This window comes from Chiloscyllium plagiosum, chromosome 16 (genome assembly GCF_004010195.1).
Source record: "Chiloscyllium plagiosum isolate BGI_BamShark_2017 chromosome 16, ASM401019v2, whole genome shotgun sequence".
NCBI classification, from domain to species: domain Eukaryota; kingdom Metazoa; phylum Chordata; class Chondrichthyes; order Orectolobiformes; family Hemiscylliidae; genus Chiloscyllium; species Chiloscyllium plagiosum.
This window is the reverse complement of record NC_057725.1, coordinates 17,909,224-17,913,625: the sequence shown is the minus strand read 5'-3', so window position 1 is coordinate 17,913,625 and position 4,402 is coordinate 17,909,224.

Sequence of the window (4,402 nt, the reverse complement as noted above, 5' to 3'; positions counted from 1 at the left end):
TTACAATAAGTGATTGAGAAGGGAAATTGAATATTGTTACTTTTTGCAAGGGAAATGGAAAATAAACAAACAAAGCTCTATTTGGCTTTTGAAAGGCTGGCCCTGAATTTTCTCAGACCCTGAAAGATGTGGGCAATGGTGAGTCAATTTGGAAAACACGGTGATATCTGAAAAATTAAGTTCTTGATCTTAAGAAAAAATGTTAGATTTTGGCCCCAAAGTCTTAAACTGTGAGATGAAAATCTAGCTTGTGAGTGGTGAGAAGTCGATCTGAATGCATATTCTCTGATTAGTATCTCATGACAGTTCAATTATATACAATTTCCTAATCTCCCATGTGGTGAAGAGAAACTAGATGGTCACAATTCACGACATGAAAGTCAAAGCAGGCACCTAACAGCTCCAGCATGCAGTTTGTTCCTCTGGGCATCCATCTTGACCAGCAGCTCCAACATAGCAGGGTACTTGAGGGCAGGGACCACCTGAACCTACTGTCCATAAAAGTTGGCATAGGCACTGTGGCACACCTTTAACTAGCAAGACAATTCACCACTTCAATACTGCACTTTGGAGTTCAGTGACACCTTGCATAGCAATGCTGCTGCATGGCCACTCGACTAGCATTCATCACATAGATTTTGACTTACACTTTTAGTTCTCATTCACTCTGCACCCACTTGGATTCTCATAGCACTTCTGCCTTGCCTTGCCCTTTTGTGCAGTACCACATCATTTCAAACTTAGAGGCCTACCATACTTCTGTATTGCTTTGTTTATTAGTACAGACGCAAAGTCAAGCAGCTTGTGCAGCCATATTGCTTTTTGATACTGTATTACACCAATGTTATACCTGCAGTATCTACCAGCATCTCATGTGGTTAACATACTGAAAGTGCTTTAACCAATGACCACGTCTCTAAGTCAAAGGGAAGCAGTCTTCAATCAAGTACCAGCACAGGTCCATTTTTCTTAATGTTCTCTCTCAGGATGAGGGCATCGCTGGTCGCATCAGCATTTATTGCCCATCCCTAAGAGTCAACTACATTGCTGTGGATCTGGAGTCACATGCAGGCCAGACTGGGTAAGAATGGCAGTTTCCTTCCCTAGAGGACATTCATGAACCAGTTGGGATTTTCCCAATAATCGACAATGGATTTATAATCATCATTAGATTCCTATTCCAGACCTTATTCATAGAATTTAAATTCCATCTGTCATGGCAGGTTTCAAACCGGAGTCGCCAAAACTTTACCTGGGTCTCTGGATGAACAGGAGAAAGTGAGGTCTGCAGATGCTGGAGTATTTTTTTTGAGGAGAAAGTGAGGTCTGCAGATGCTGGAGGTCTGCAGATCCTGAAGAAGGGCCTATGCCCGAAACGTCGATTCTCCTGTTCCCTGGATGCTGCCTGACCTGCTGCGCTTTTCCAGCAACACATTTTCATCTCTGGATGTACAGACAGCAAAAATACCACTAGGCTGTCACCTCTCCATAGTCAGTCATCTGATATCAGTCCAGTTGCTTGCACACACACAGTCAGGCACTAAGGGTAGTCAGGGTTGGGGATTTTGTATCATTACGGTCTGGGAATGGGTCACAGTGCAAGATCCAGTGCAATAATATTGAGCAGCATTAGTGGCAGGTGATTCTGAAGCTGTACAGAGATCTGACGGGGACCGATCACTCCTTTGTTGGGGTTGTTTTTCCACGATGGTCACAGTGAGTCCTAAACAAAGACAAGATATGACACTACACTGAAAAAGAGTCACACAGCACAAACATTAAGGATAAGTGGCTTGTGCAGCTAGAGTCTTGTAGGTGCAGTTACTATGACAATTGATCAAAGAGGTAACAATGTAAACAAGTAATACATTTGCAAATGGAACAACTTATTTGCAACCTATGCCATCTTTGTGTCCCCACAAGTTTTTCATTTTAATCTCCTCACCACTATGACACTGTGAAATTCTACTTGTGATTGGCAACACATGCCTGGCAACATCCAAGGAGAGGGAGAGTTGACGTTTCGGGCAAAAGCCCTTCATCATTGCTGGCACACCCAGCAGTGGTGTGTACCTTCACTATTGTGGATCCCAAAACAGCACAAGCATGCCAAAGAAGTGTGCATATATTAACGAGGAGAACAACATAAAATTATACGAGACATCTCGTGAAAACTTCCACGAGTGTCCCTGAAACTGATACTTGGCTGATGTCTGGTAAAATTCAGCCCCACAACTATTTGACCAAGGATATAATTGCATTAGAAGCAATTTTTAGATTCATTCCTAGAACGAAGGGCTTATCTGATGGAGAAAGGCTGCTTGATATTTCAAAGAATGAGATGTGACCTTATTAAAATATATTAAATCTTGAAAGCACTGATAGGGAAATGCTTTTCAGGATCCACTCAATGTGGGAGAGAGTAACGCTAGGATAAAGTTTAAATATAAGAAGTCTCCCTTTTACGACGGATATGAGATTTTTTTTTCCCTTGTTAGATGATCATGAGTCTGTTGATGTTTCTTTTCCAGAAAGCCCTGGAGGCTGGAGCATTGAGTTTCTTCAAGGCTGAGTGAGATAGATTCTAGATAGGCCAAAGGTCATGGGAATTAGGCAGGAAAATGGGATTATGAGCACGAGTTGAGCAGACTCCAAGGACAGAATGGCCTATTCCTGATACTATACTCATAGCTGTCTTCACACGTCTAATTTAATGGTTGATTTCTTTTACTTCTTATATCTTTCCATACTTACTTTCTTTGAGAAAGCTCCACTGGTCATTGAGCTGCTATTAATATCACTTAGAGATTATTGATTTCCTCGGCTAAATTGAGGGCAGGCTGGTAGGTGCAGGGAATGTTGGATCATGAGAGAAATTGAGGTTTTGGTTAAGAGAAACAACGAAGCCTGTGTCAGATATAGACAGCAGGGATCAACTGAATCCCAAGAAACGTATAAAGGCAGTAGAAGTGTACTTAAGAGGGAAATTAGGAGGGCAAAAAAGAGGACACCAGATAACTTTTGCAAATAGGGTTAAGGAGAATCCAAAGGGATTCTACAAATACATTAGGGACAAAGAGTAACTGGGGAGAGAATAAGGCTACTTAAAGATCAGCAAGGCAGCTTGTGTGGAATCACAGGAGATAGGGAGACACAAGTATTTCATATCAGTGTTTCCTTTGGAGAAGGTAGAGAACTGGGCAAAAAAGTAGTTACATTTTGACAAATGTCTGAGTCACAAAGGAGGTGGTGCTGGATGGCTTAAAATGTGTAAAGGTGGGTAAATTCCTGGGACCTAATCAGATGTACCCTAGGAGTCTGTAGGAAGCTAGGAAATGATTGCTGGGCTCCTTGCTGAGATATTTCCCGGAGTGTCACAGACTGAGGGGTGAATTTATAAAGATTTGTAAAATTATAAAGATTATGCATAGGGTGAACAGCCAATGTCTTTTCCCAGGGGTGGGGGAGTCCAAAACTAGAGGGTGTAGGCTTAAGGTGAGAGGGGTAAAATTTAAATGTGTCCGAAAAGGGAGCTCGGATTGAAGGGGGGGGGGGGGGGGGGGGGGGGAGTCAGGTCAGGTCAGGTCAGTCCAGAGAAGAGTTGGAGGGAAGCATGGCTAAGATTAAGGGAGTTGATGGGTCGAGGAAGGCCGAGGAGGGATTTAGGGAGGGATGGGGAGAGGGCACATGACTGAATGGGAGCCAAGGCTCAGAGCAGACTGGTTTGAAACAGGGTAAAAACAAGGTAAAAACAATGACTGCAGATGCTGGAAACCAGATTCTGGATCAATGGTGCTGGAAGAGCACAGCAATTCAGGCAGCATCCGAGGAGCTTCAGCAAAATCGATGTATTGGGCAAAAGCCCTTCATCAGGAATAAAGGCAGAGAGCCTGAAGAGTGGAGAGATAAGGTAGGGGAGGATGGGGGTGGGGAGAGAGTAGCATAGAGTACAATGTGTGAGTGGGGGAGGGGCAGTAGGCGTGGCGGAAGTCACTGATCATGTGGCATCGGCAATGATGTGAGGGCCGGAAGTGGCTGTGGGAGAGGCCATGATGGGTGCGGAAGTGGCATCATCAATCAGGGTGGGGGTGGTAGCTGCATCAGCCGCATGGCTAATGGTGTTTCCGAGGCCAGGGGAATCTTCTGGAATGTTTCAGGAGCGCTGGTTATGGAGGTGGGTGGATAAAAGTCTGTTGTACTTACAGTTTTTGATGTTTGAGATGGAATTGAAATACTGTTTGTTGAGAGTATGGATTTTCCTGAGGATGTAGTACAGAGTGGGTCCTTTGCAATTCTGAGAGAGTGTGGCCGTCAGCTGAGGCAGGGCAGACTGTATGCCTGTCTCTTGTTGGCTACGTAGAACAGTTGATCTTCTGTAATTACACCGGCACCACTCCCAACC